The sequence below is a fragment of the Schistocerca nitens genome, chromosome 7, assembly GCF_023898315.1.
Source record: "Schistocerca nitens isolate TAMUIC-IGC-003100 chromosome 7, iqSchNite1.1, whole genome shotgun sequence".
NCBI lineage: Eukaryota > Metazoa > Arthropoda > Insecta > Orthoptera > Acrididae > Schistocerca > Schistocerca nitens.
The window spans coordinates 241,377,323-241,391,571 of NC_064620.1; the positions used below are offsets into that span (position 1 = coordinate 241,377,323).

The following is a 14,249-nucleotide window of genomic DNA, read 5'->3' on the forward strand; positions in this document are numbered from 1 at the left end:
GTCCTGGCAGTGGTACAAATTTTAATTCATTGCTTCAGCTTCTATCCTTATCTAAGATGAAGTTGAGACTCATGTGTCTCTGTAATTCCATCAGATCAACAGATGCTGTTTTGATAAAGTGAACCCGGCCTCGTTTTGAATCTGTCACGATTCTCTTTCCTGAAGGTCTAAAAAAACACCATGGGTGGATAGATGGATGGATGGATGGATGAACGAACGAGCGGTTAATTATCTCTAGGAAGCTGGGAGGGCCAAGGGCAGTAGGTCAGACAGGAGAGGCTGGAAGTTGATGATAGTCGAACCCTAAAGGATGCTTCCGGTTGCGGCGGCTCTGTCCCAGTGTTATCGCCACACTTCCTGGCCGGATGGTGTGCGATGATACAGCGCTAGATGGCGCGAGACCCGACCAGCCGCACCCAAACTTGGCTCCGACTCTAACTGGAGCCGACGGTCGAACGTGGAATGCCAACGAACCGAAGACGACAATTGGCCTCTATCCCAACACGCTGTATGTTGACTACACCTGTGGTCATCCAAACACCCTAGAATATAGGGCTAACCTAAGGTGAGACGATTACATGCTAAATGCACCAGCTCAAGTCAGAAGTCTCTTAAAATAACTACTTATTGGTGAAAGAAAGTTGCAAGTCACATCAATGTCTATGTAATATCCCTCGACCACTACACAGTAACTGACAAGCTTCCTAATTGCGTTCTGGAAGAAGCTTTGTGACATCGCTCACTTACACTCTATAGTCCGATTAAAATTACTTGACAGTTGACACTTCACTTCAAGGTGTTGGAGCTGCTTTCCTCCAATCAGAGCGCTCGAAGTCACGCCTAAATCGTTCGCCGTTGCCAGATGGCCACCACAATTGATCAGTTCAATTCCTTGGGCGGCATTCTTTCTTTACATGTTTGGCTCCCAAATCACCTATTTCGTATTTCATGACCACATGATAACTAAACTCCGTCCGAACAGGCCTTGGAAGGCCCAACGGTACCGACCGGCCGCCGTGCCATCCTCAGCCTCAGACGTCACTGGATGCAAATATGGAGGGGCATGCGGTCAGCACACCGCTCTCCCGGCCGTATGTCAGTTTACGAGACCGACGACACATGATAACCACACCAAAAATAACGCACACACGTTTCATATACAGCACTAACCAAAAAATGGTTCAAATGGCTCGGAACACTATGGAACTTACATCTGAGGTCATCAGTCCCCTAGAACTTAGAACTACTTAAACCTAACTAACACAAAGACAGCACACACATCCATGCCCGAGGCAGGATTCGAACCTGCGACAGTAGCAGTCGCGCTGCTCCGGACTGAAGCGCCTAGAACCGGTCGGCCACATCGGCCGGCAGCACTAACCAAACGATATCAGCTTACAGTAGTTAGTTGCCCACGACATTGCGTGAAGCCGAATTTTTGAAGGCTGCAATTCATCGTTGCGACTGGTGCACCACAATCATAAATATAACCGCTCAACCGTCTCTTTTGGCTTAACATAGTTGCTAGCGTATTAACCTGCTGCGAGGATGGTCGTAGATTCGAATCTCATCAAATAAACTGTAGCGAAATAGTTTTATTTCTTGATCTAATCAATGTTGTTGTTGTTGTTGTGGTCTTCAGTCCTGAGACTGGTTTGATGCAGCTCTCCATGCTACGATCTAATCAAAAGATCTTTATTATTATTTTTATTGAATTAATTGGTTTAAAAGTAATTTTTTATTTCTGTTTGTAGGTGGTAAGGTATTATGGGACCAAAATGCGGAGGTCATCGGTCCCTAAGCTTACGCACTACTTAATCCAACTTAAACTAACTTACGCTAAGGACAACACACACACACCCATGCCTGAGGGAGGACTCGAACATCCGACGAGGGGAGCTGGGCGGACCGTGACAAGAAGCCGCGGACCGCGCGGCTACCCCGCGCGACGTTTCTATTTGTTTGTTGCGTCATTTTCATCACTGTATTGACCTTATTTGCTGTTATTTTTCTTCCTATCATTCTTTTTTCGTTTGGAATCTACACGAGTCGCCTACAGTCTGCAACCAAGTGCGAACAACGACTTGTCATCGGTTGGTAACGGGGCGAATGGTTCAAATGGCTCTGAGCACTATGGGACTTAACATCTGAGGTCATCAGTCCCCTAGACTTAGAACTACTTTAATCTAACTAACCTAAGGACGACACACACATCCATGCCCGAGGCAGGAGTTGAACCTGAGACCGTAGCAGCAGCGCGGTTCCGGGCTGAAGCGCCTAGAACCGCTTGGCCAGCACGGCCGGCGGTAACGAGACAGTTCGTGTGATTAGTGCAAGGATAATTTCAGGTAATCAGTGACAGCGAGAAATTACTGTTTCCTTTTAGTGCCCAAACTGATTTTTTTTTAAATATTGAGTTTGCTCGTAAGAGGTTAGTTTTAATCGCCGTCAACAAAACGATAGTGATTTTAGTTCTGCCGCAGATTGTTGAGAGCCGTTTTCTCGGATACATTGCTCAAGTTGTGGTTAGCTTTGGACACGAGTTCAAACTCAGGGCTACAAGAGGCGTTGTCTGCCGCTTAAAAATCAGCTGTCGGCAGAGCATCTCGCCTTTCCGACGGCCACTTTCAACATTGCTCCGCTTTACACATTAACAGCATTTGTGAAAAACCTGTCGTGTGTGCTTGTGTGTCTCCTATAACCGAGCGGAAGCCGGTAGCCGATGTGGCAACACTATAGCGTCAACTGACAGATGTCAACTATCAAGTAATTTTAATCAAGACTGTAGCATCGACTCCACAACCTTGTCACACGAGGGAAACACCCACGGAAGCGCTCCCTCGTCAGACAAAACAGGTGAAAACACTTTGAGTGGGTAGATGGAACAACATTCTGAGGATACCGCAACAGAGTGATTTGCAATATGCGTCACTTGGATTCTGGGGACTCACTTGTTAAACAAAAGCATAGCGACAAAATTTTCCATCTTGTTTTCATTAATGCACACATTAATGCACACAATTCCATGTCATGTGCCGCTAAAGACCTGCCTGAGAATAACAACTTTCTTTGGCAACTTTTTCTTTTATAAATTTTTATTTTGTAATTTTTGTTTCTTGGACAGAAAGTCCCTACGTTTTACAGAGGGACTGGAAACACGTCCCTACATTTTGAAAAAAAAAAAAAGTCAGAAAGCCCCCCTGCTTAGGGACATGTGCCTACAGTTAGCAACTGTATTTAGATGCGTTATAGACCATCAGTGGACTTATAAATAGCGAGACAGTCATTATCAACTTCCCTATAGACGCTTGGTTTTTGGTTTTGCTGTAGGTGGGGGTGGACGTTTCCACACCCTGCCCTACCGCTACTGTCTGTAGTCAAAACTTTACTGAGAAAGTTTTCTTCCTCTTCAAAACAGCGTAAATGTGATTTAGAATTTTCGAAACATTTCTATCTTTCATCGCCAATCACCAAACGTTGTCCCCACAGAGCACAATCTTTACGATAGTTCAGATATTCGTGGACGATTGGGTAGTGTCCAGTATCCGCAATATCGTCGGTTCTGGGTCGGCAGTCACCACAAATCATTCGCTCAGCTTCTCGATGCTTCTCTCCTTTATTCGAAGTGGATGGCCTAGCCCAGTGGTTCCCAACAGGTGGTCCGCGCATCCCCAGGGGTCCGCGAGCTATACCAGAGAAGTCCGCAAGATGCTAATAGAATAAAAAATATATTAAATATATTTCGTATGATAATTTTTGTTTTGTTTTGGACGCTTTCTGCATGAGCAGAGCTTTAGCGAACGCTCACTCCTGCGTCTAGCGCCTTCCTAGAGCCAGCCAACTGACACTAGCACACTCTAGCGCAAAACTAACGTTAGACAGAGGGAAACAGTTCTGCTGTATGTCTTATTTCTTACACATGTTTACTCAATGCAATCTCAAATGTAGTACACTTGAAAGACCAATACACTCAGTTTTAATTTTTTCCTGTCATTTTCAGTTCATACTCAATTTTTAATTTTTTAAGGAGTTTGTTATACTAAACACCCAGATTTGAAGACAAAGATTTTGAGCAATAATCAAAAATTTAACAATATCAATGATGTCTAAATTGAAAAAGTCTTAAGCTCAATATTTTTTCAATAATAAATATATCAATGTTTTTATAAGTACCAAAAATAGAAAACGTATAAAAAGCCTCTTAATTTGGCTTCTTTTGGTACTTGATACTGTGATATGACAAGGTACCAATCATGCTCGATGAGGGGGTCCTTGAGAAAGTTTTGTTTGGAACCTCTGGCCTAGCCGAATGGTTTTCGTCGCAGACCGATGCTCATCCTCATTTAAAGCAATTTACCCACTCGAAATTTTTTCGGTCATTAAGACAGCTGCCTTCTGCGAATCCTTCTGCTAACCCTAGTCCCTTCAGATCAGAGAAAATTAACCAGTCTCCACATTTCTTCCTTGTGACACAGCTCAATGAGGTTTATTACCACTGATAGGTGCTGTCATCCTACGGAGCAGAAACAAGTGTCGTCTTTAGGTACTGACTTGGGCTCGCAGCAAACACATTGTGTGACATACACAGCATGAGGTGCGCACATACCGTTCCAACGCGTATGTAACTTTTCACTAGATCGCGGTTGAATTCTTATTCGTATCGGGTTTTAATGCAACTTCCAGCTAGGGCGATGTCCCGGGCTGTCGAGTTGCGCCCCCTCCGACCAGTTTTTCCATACACAGCTATCTCGGCGAAGAAAAACTGGCCACGCGCATGTCGGGAGATAACAGCGTGACACATGTTTTCACGCGTCACTCATGGTCCACCTGAAGCGCGGCGCAGGTGCTTTCTATAGTCGTCATATTCATCTACTGTGTCCAAAGTTTTCAGATGAACAACAAGCTGCAGCTTAATTCACGACAATTCGTTCCAGGAAATTCTTCAGTGTGTTCGGTTACTGCTATTAAATTTCCGCTGAACTTCCCTCTCGTCAGAATAATACTGTGCTGCGCTTGGAGCTTGTACAAAATCCAATGAGATTCCTTTCCGTAGAGCCTTCCTCTAGTTGGAAAACTCAACTGTTTGCAGACTCGCTCCGTGTTGTTCCTGATCCGTACGTTCAGTCAGCCATCTTAATCACGGATTTTGATTAGTCTCAGTTACGTTGAGGAGGGACCTGTTGTGATTACGTGGGTGGTGGCTATTCACGCGACAGCCCCTAGTTTCCGAGAAAATCGATGTTGAAGTTTTATGCTTACCATCTGTATACGTAACGTTAGTCACGTTTATCCTGAGTGGTTAGTTATAACCAGAAGAACAGCGACAAAACTTACCTTCTTGTTTTTATTAGTGCTTAGTGTGATAGGACCGTTGCTGTTTACAATATACTAGGGTTGGAACTTAAGTAGTGGCAACTATTTATTCACAGCCGATAGAAAAGAGTTACATGTTTGCACCTGTTACTGTCCTTCAAAGTACTCACCAACGTTGTATAGCACCCGTTGCCAGCGATATGGAAGGCGTAGTATACCGTCAGCAGAGCTTATTCTGTTGAATGGAGCGGTGTACTGCCTGTCGAATCTCTGGAACAGTTCTGAAGCGAATGCCACGAAGTGGTTCCTTCATCTTCGGAATCAAATCAAAGTCACAAGGACTTAAGTCCGGGGAGTATGATGGATGGTACAGTACTTTCCTGTCCCATCGACCGAACAGAGCAGCCATAGCTTGCTTGCACTATATGCACCCGCCCATTGTCGTGCAAAATGAGGGGTGGGTTGCGCAGAAAGGGTGGCCGCTTCTTTCGCAAAGCTGATCGCAGGTTATGCTCCAAAAACGAACAGTAATACTGTGCATTTGATTCTGAAGATGAAGGAACCACTTCGCGGCATTCGCTTCAGAACTGTTCCAGGTATTCGACAGGCAGTAGACCGCTCCATTCGCACCATCAACACAACAGGCTCTCCTAACGGTATACTACGGCTTCCACATCACTGGCAACTGGTTCTACGCGACGCTGGTGACTGCTTTGGACAGTAATAGGTGCAAATATGTAACTCTCTTGTATCGGTTGTGAATAAATAGTAGCCAGTATTTAAGTTCCAACCCTCGTATATATAAATGATCTAAGGCTACTCGCAGGCGATGAAGTTGTCTACACCAAAGTAGCAACGCCAGAAGATAGAATTTGCAGAACGACCTGCAGAGAATTTATGAATGGTGCAGGCTCTGGCAGTTGACCCTGAACGTAAATAAATGTAATATATTGCGCATACACAGCAAAAGAAAACCACTACTGTACAGCTACACTATTGATTACAAACAGCTGGAGACCGCGTCTGCCGTAAAATACCAAGGCATAACTATCGAGAGCGACCTTAAAAGAGATAGTGGGAAAAGCAGATGCCACACTCGGATTCATCGGAAGTAATAAAGAAGTTGCGCTTGTCCCGTATTGGCGGTCAAGGGAGTCATCAAAAAAAGGCACACAGGATGGATGGTTGGGATAGAGGCGGAACGCGTACCCGTTGAGAACATCACACCGCTATGACAGCTGTAGTTTGGCGGCGTCTGCATAGAGACTCATAAATGACCAAAGTTATGCCTCGATGGTGGACTGTGTTGATACGGCGTAACGTAAGATAACAGTGAGCAATAAACCGCAGAATAAACCAACATTGTTGTCTTTAGGCCAACACAGTAGAGATGGGCAAACTGAAACACGTAACTGTTTCGAAACAAATGAAACAGTACAATGTAATGTTTCGATACGCTGTTTCGAAACAGTGAAACAGTTTGTGTTTTGTAATCTAATAAACCTACACATTTTATCATCTTGAATGTCTACTCTATAAGTATCTCCATATAAATACAAATGAGGTGCGAGAGCGCTAATGCTATCGCAGAAAGCATGAAACTATCACTTAGGCGTCTTGGCAGTTTCGTATTTCCTGGAGCAAATGCGCTGCTTTCGTGTCGTGTGACTTCCATACTTTTCAATTGGCTGACGACAGCCATAGCTGAAGACAGAAGAACCACCACGAACGGCACTGGAGGTGGGAGCAAACAGCAGAAACAACGGATATGCTACTGGGGCTCCCATGTTAGTATGGGTAATATACCCATCCTGCTAATTTCCATTCACACAAAGGGAATCATTGTGGATAATAGGCACAGTGACTATGGACTCACAAATAATGCCAAATAATTCGAATAAATAACAAAATATAACAGAAAAAAATTTTGTCTTTCAAGGTGTTTCGAACCGTTACCATAAATTCACCATGCTTCCCAGCCCTTCCCGTTCACCATTACACTATCAGTGATACGTCAAACAGATTGCTTGCAATTATACCTACATCAAATTTATGTATATGTCTAATAACTGTCACTCTACGCCTTTTTTTGTTCAAAATGTTGTAGGCTTACTTCCGTTAATTAATGTGATTACTGTACATGAACAGAGAAGCGTATGTTATAAAAAAGTGTAATTTAACTGAATGATTTTCACATATTTATTATTTTGAATGTGAATAGTATACGTTGTTTTATTGTTTGGTTAGTGTTTATAAAGCAGATGTTACGCCATTTCGTAATAGGGCAGTCAGCTAGAAACGAAGCTTTATTTTCGGATATACACTCCTGGAAATTGAAATAAGAACACCGTGAATTCATTGTCCCAGGAAGGGGAAACTTTATTGACACATTCCTGGGGTCAGATACATCACATGATCACACTGACAGAACCACAGGCACATAGACACAGGCAACAGAGCATGCACAATGTCGGCACTAGTACAGTGTATATCCACCTTTCGCAGCAATGCAGGCTGCTATTCTCCCATGGAGACGATCGTAGAGATGCTGGATGTAGTCCTGTGGAACGGCTTGCCATGCCATTTCCACCTGGCACCTCAGTTGGACCAGCGTTCGTGCTGGACGTGCAGACCGCGTGAGACGACGCTTCATCCAGTCCCAAACATGCTCAATGGGGGACAGATCCGGAGATCTTGCTGGCCAGGGTAGTTGACTTACACCTTCTAGAGCACGTTGGGTGGCACGGGATACATGCGGACGTGCATTGTCCTGTTGGAACAGCAAGTTCCCTTGCCGGTCTAGGAATGGTAGAACGATGGTTTCGATGACGGTTTGGATGTACCGTGCACTATTCAGTGTCCCCTCGACGATCACCAGTGGTGTACGGCCAGTGTAGGAGATCGCTCCCCACACCATGATGCCGGGTGTTGGCCCTGTGTGCCTCGGTCGTATGCAGTCCTGATTGTGGCGCTCACCTGCACGGCGCCAAACACGCATACGACCATCATTGGCACCAAGGCAGAAGCGACTCTCATCGCTGAAGACGACACGTCTCCATTCGTCCCTCCATTCACGCCTGTCGCGACACCACTGGAGGCGGGCTGCACGATGTTGGGGCGTGAGCGGAAGACGGCCTAACGGTGTGCGGGACCGTAGCCCAGCTTCATGGAGACGGTTGCCAATGGTCCTCGCCGATACCCCAGGAGCAACAGTGTCCCTAATTTGCTGGGAAGTGGCGGTGCGGTCCCCTACGGCACTGCGTAGGATCCTACGGTCTTGGCGTGCATCCGTGCGTCGCTGCGGTCCGGTCCCAGGTCGACGGGCACGTGCACTTTCCGCCGACCACTGGCGACAACATCGATGTACTGTGGAGATCTCACGCCCCACGTGTTGAGCAATTCGGCGGTACGTCCACCCGGCCTCCCGCATGCCCACTATACGCCCTCGCTCAAAGTCCGTCAACTGCACATACGGTTCACGTCCACGCTGTCGCGGCATGCTACCAGTGTTAAAGACTGCGATGGAGCTCCGTATGCCACGGCAAACTGGCTGACACTGACGGCGGCGGTGCACAAATGCTGCGCAGCTAGCGTCATTCGACGGCCAACACCGCGGTTCCTGGTGTGTCCGCTGTGCCGTGCGTGTGATCATTGCTTGTACAGCCCCCTCTCAGTGTCCGGAGCAAGTATGGTGGGTCTGACACACCGGTGTCAATGTGTTCTTTTTTCCATTTCCAGGAGTGTATTAAGCTTCATGCTATTGCTTGTCAAAAAGATTTCGACACTCTTGAAAGTGTTTCATGAAGTGTTATGTTGTGTTTCAGTACCTGTGCCGAGCCCGAATCTCGTCCGACACAGAGCGGAATAAAACATCACTGTTTCGATACAATTAGTCCGTTCCAAGCACAAGTGGACTGAAACAGCCTTATTTTAAAACAACGATACAGTTTCTGTGTCTGGCTCGAAATCGAATCTGGGCCGGTTGTCCGAGACAGGGGCGAAATGAAACACCACTGTTTCGAAACAGTGAACCACAGCCGTTCCGAAACACTGAAACAGTTCCACGTATCGATACACTGTATCGAAACATAGAAACAGTGGCCAAGTCTACAACACAGCATGAGATGCTTCTGAGGGCGTAAAACGCCGAAATGAGCTTCTCGATTCCTTCATCAGTGTGTTGACTCCATTTTAACTTTTTTATTCATCTGGACCCCGATTACACACGGTGCATGATTCAACGTATGACCATTTATGTCTTCTTCTGCTATTAAAAGCTCATTATTGTTTCTTTGAAATTGCTTAATATGAGTCTTTGTGAGGTTCAGAAACTGCTAGCTGGTCAACCACTTGCAGGCCTGTACAGTTATCATCTGAGCTGTGACTGCTAAGATAGAGTTGGAACCCTTGACTAGTATGCTGGTGTCGTCAGCAAACATTTTTGATCTGTCCTGCACTTCAAATGTTATCTCCCGCAGTCTGAAGTTACAGTCGAAACCGGTTATAACGACATCGAAGGAGCCGATGGTTTACGGTCGGTAGCCAGTAGTCGCACAAACTGGGTATTTGCTTTGTTTTGTGATAAAAGCTTCGTATCTGTAAAACTTAGGTGCCATAGAGTTTAAAAAGTAACAGAAATACAGTACACCTACAGTGTTTGTAATACAGTATTTGTGAAGAGAGAGACAGGAGACGCTTTTTTCCTTATGTTTATGCAGTACGCACAGCAAAAAAAATGCCACCAAGATGTAAAAACCTCTAATAAGTGAAGAAAGAAGCAGCAGCAATGCAAGTTTTTCAGTAATGTCGAATACGGCCTCGGATAATGAATGACATAAGAGTTGAGCATGCTTAAAACTGACTGTAACTTCTGTATAGAACAACAGTCATGAACAACACAAAAATGGTTCAAATGGCTCTGAGCACTATGGGACTGAACTGATGTGGTCATCAGTCCCCTAGAACTTAGAACTACTTAAACCTAACTAACCTAAGGACATCGCACACATCCATGCCTGAGGCAGGATTCGAACCTGCGACCGTAGCGGTAACGCGGTTCCAGGCTGTAGCGCCTAGAACAGCACGGCCCGGCCATGAACAACACAACTTCGTTCCAGTTACTGTATTACAAAAACTAATCAACAGTACCAAAACGAAAAGATACGACTCCATACATAAATTACACGAAGGTCTACACATTCTCCTATGTTTCTCTTTAAAATATTGTAGAAATGTGATGTACTACGCCTAACAGATAACCACAAAACATCGATAACGGGTACACTGATTTGATTTCTGTACTTTGGAAAAGTAACACATATTGGAATTTCATTTTCCAGTTTTCTACAGTCTCCGCAAAGACAGTATTATTTCGCTTCAACTTTAGAATGCAATACAGTAACTCATACTACAGTATACTGTCCTACTTACCGTAATTAATTACCTTTGTTCGCTTTCTGCTTTAATATATGCATACGCATTTTGAATTTGACAATGCATTCATTTTGACGACTGATTTGAAACCAACGATAAAAAAAACCACGAGTTCGAAAACAAGTATTACATTGTTAATAGTAATCACCCAAAACGTAAAAAAAACGATTATTGGAAGTTGTAGTCGATATATTTTTCGAAAAATGTAATTGAAAATTGTATGTCGTTTTATACGATAAGCTGCGGTAAGCCATGTCGTACTAAGCGATTTTTTAAGTAAAGCCTTTACATATAGCATTTAGGCGGGACCGTTACATTTCGCCGTTATAGCCAATGCGTCGTTAAAAGCGATGTCGCTATAAACGGTATCGACTGTATTTCCACGCAAGAGATGGAGACTGTTAATGAGACCCTATACATTCGGCCAACTATTGAGGAAGAAATGCAGAAACGTTGTGCGGCCGGTTAGCTTGTTGTCGCATTATGACACAGCCAGACATTCGTTCGATAAACTGACGCGGAAGGAAGGATGGAGAGAAATTGCAAGGGGGCACGCACACGCAGCTGGTTGTTCGCTGGGTGAGGTCGCCATAGCGTCGCTCCACTGGGAGGTAGGAAACTTACAATACTGTAGACTAGCTACTAGGCGCCTCCTCCTTCCCTCCTACCAATCTCCCAGCCTTGCTCCTGCCGCCGCCGATTCTCTTCTGTGAACTGAAGCTTTCTGGTCAAGGCAGTCTTCGCTCTGTTGTGATTGTTAAAAGCCCCATTCACACATACCGTCAGTGCATCGGAGCGGGACGTGACGGGTGGACACCAACGCGAAGGATTCTCGGGAAAACAGTATCCACGTTGCCTCTGGTGGTGGTGGGCAGTGCCTTCATCTGCCAACATCGGAAGTTCGCCACTTCTCGGCGATCTCACTCATACTATCATACTCCGTTTTTTGCTCTGGTGTCCTCTTAGTCATTTTATTGTTGACAATGTTTTGTGACATTTTGTCAATGTTCTACGAAGACTTTGATACTATCTCTGTGACTGTTCTTCAATAACAGAGACCAACTACCTGAAAGCGAAATATACCTCGACAAAGAAAAGCACTACATTGTTCATTGCCAGTACAAGCTGGGCAGACTGCTGTTCGACAATTAGAACCTGCATGTACTTAATCGACGGAACCACACTACACAAAAACTCCTAACAATATTAAAGTTAGCTTTATTGATCACAGCCACAGGAGACGGCAAAGGATACAGGGCTTTTCGATCGTTCACAGCTTGTAGTTGATAACTTAACTTGCAGGAACGAAAACAACAACGTTATCTCGTAACTATGCACGAACTAACTGCCAACATGGAAGATACAAAACAATAGAAAAAGCATAATCAAAGAATAACAGAACACACATGTATAAAACACAACGCCTCTGGAACACAGCGCCTCTGGTGGCTGGCGCGAAATGTTTGACGGCGCGATAATTTCTAAACACAAGCAGACGACAAGCGCAATACAGCACTACGTAACTGCACGATTTCGCCACACTCATGAATACTAACAAATTATTTGTACCATTGTCACTAAAAACCTGTTTCATACTTGAAACGTCATCTCTACTAAAGGCCAAAAATGCTGTTTTTAATGTTACTCGATACTTTGAAAATAAGCGCAATACAATGGATAAGGCAAAAAGGTATTTTGTGTTGTGTTCTAAACATCCTCTGATGTGCTTGCAGGTCGGCATATATAGTTTCTCGAGCAAATAAACGTCAATATTTTTAAACGTTTCGACGTCACTCTCCTAATTCTTTCAGTGACCAGCGATGTGGAAAATTCACTTCACAGGCTTTTTATAGAACACCCTCGGTTATGAAGTTTGCCGTATCCATTAATGAACCTTAACATCACTGTTATTTCAACAATTCTCATAGCATATTCAGCCTTTCTGTACCACGGATCGTATCCCCAGTACCGCGTCTCCTACCTCCCAAACTTCATTGCCTCTTGTGGTTGGTCTGAACGTTTCAAAACAGCGCACATTCTTATGCAAAGCGAAAGATTCATTCTGAAAACAATCCCCCACTCTGCAGCTAAGGGATTACTTCGGAATATCTTTTCTTCCGGGAGTGGTACTTGAGCAAGTTGTGCAGGTGAGCTTTTGTGAACTATGGAAGGTAGGAGACGGCATTAAGTTTCATTTAGACGTTATTTGCTGGTATCTTATATCTATCATTACATATTTTGACCCTAAATATTTGTCACATCGAATGCAGCTATAACATTTACGAGTTGGAAAATATAACCGACCACGTACCACATTGGAAACGGGAACAGATTCGGGAATGGCAAGCATAGCGCTCTCTCTTATCTGTTTTCTCTTATGGTAGGATTCGGTAAGCCGTGCGTAGCAGATCAGCAGTTTAGTGTTACGGTCCACCACGGTCGATAAATAGACTGACAATGAGTAACATATACGATATAGTCACACGAGGAACAGATGCGGCACGTCAGATGACATCCTCCGCGATAAGCAAATGTAGCATGTGTGTGAGTCAGGCTGCACACAGCTGCGGCTTACGGGGTGTGTGGTTCCCGGGTCTGCTGTTACGTTGGCCCTGAAGCGGTGCTGTAACACGAGCTCCCAGCGCACAACATAGCTACCAAAGTAGGCTGTAGATGGGCATCGGCGGAAATTTATCCGAGAGGTGGCGAGATACCAAATTTAAAATTTCTATGAGTTTCAGAACATGTCATAGCTTAGCATTACGTTTGGCAGTTGCGCACACAACGTACTGTATTGCAAACGAGTGACAGTCTCAACCATTTTTTGAAGGTAGATTACTTTGATACATAAAATGTAAGTAAGCATTTGTACACTAAAAGTACTTTTTTTATATTATATTGTGAATATGGGTGTCCCCTCTTTGCCGGCCGGTGTGGCCGAGCGGTTCTAGGCGCTTCAGTCTGGAACCGCGCGACTGCTACGGTAGCAGGTTCGAATCCTGCCTCGGGCATGGATGTGTGTGATGTTCTTCTTAGGTTGGTTAGGTTTAAGTAGTTCTAAGTTCTAGGGGAGTGATGACCTCAGATGTTAGGTCCCATAGTGCTCAGAGCCATTTGAACCATTTGTTTTGTCCCCTCTTTGATTTAACTGAGATTACATCCCGCATGATTAAATCCAGTATCCAATCAATTGGAAACACAACTTAAAAAATCGCAGAATTATTTATGTTCCATGAACCGATGAGTCTCGTTTCCGGACAGAAGTTTACTGGAATTTTGTTTCTTCAGTTATTGTATAACTTCATTGACGTCAGTTTTCGACATTAATTATTCTGTCCTGTGATGGCTCTTTTTTAATTTGATATTTTTAAATTGTGCAACTGCTCTGGCAGTGAGTAATTTGGAACCAACAAAGCGAAAGGGGATGGCATGCCATTTAGCACATACTCGTACGCAAAATTACAGACCAATATCCTTAACATCGGTTTGCTGTAGCATATTCT

At 44.4% G+C, this 14,249-nt stretch overlaps 2 protein-coding genes across 3 annotated transcripts in view; one reads left to right on the plus strand and one right to left on the minus strand.

The window, feature by feature from the left end:
* LOC126195141 (UNC93-like protein MFSD11) overlaps window positions 1-14,249 on the minus strand; it is a 246,376-nt gene that overhangs the window by 99,520 nt on the left and 132,607 nt on the right. The gene's annotated exons all lie outside the window — the stretch shown is intronic.
* LOC126195139 (rho GTPase-activating protein 17-like) overlaps window positions 1-14,249 on the plus strand; it is a 354,101-nt gene that overhangs the window by 28,712 nt on the left and 311,140 nt on the right. Inside the window, exon 1 of one of the 2 annotated variants that reach the window (XM_049933639.1) lies at window positions 11,284-11,357. The exons of the other annotated variant lie outside the window; for it this stretch is intronic. The gene's annotated coding sequence lies outside the window, so the exon portion shown is untranslated. Of the gene's footprint in view, window positions 1-11,283; window positions 11,358-14,249 lie in introns of those variants that run through there. 2 annotated transcript variants of the gene reach the window in all.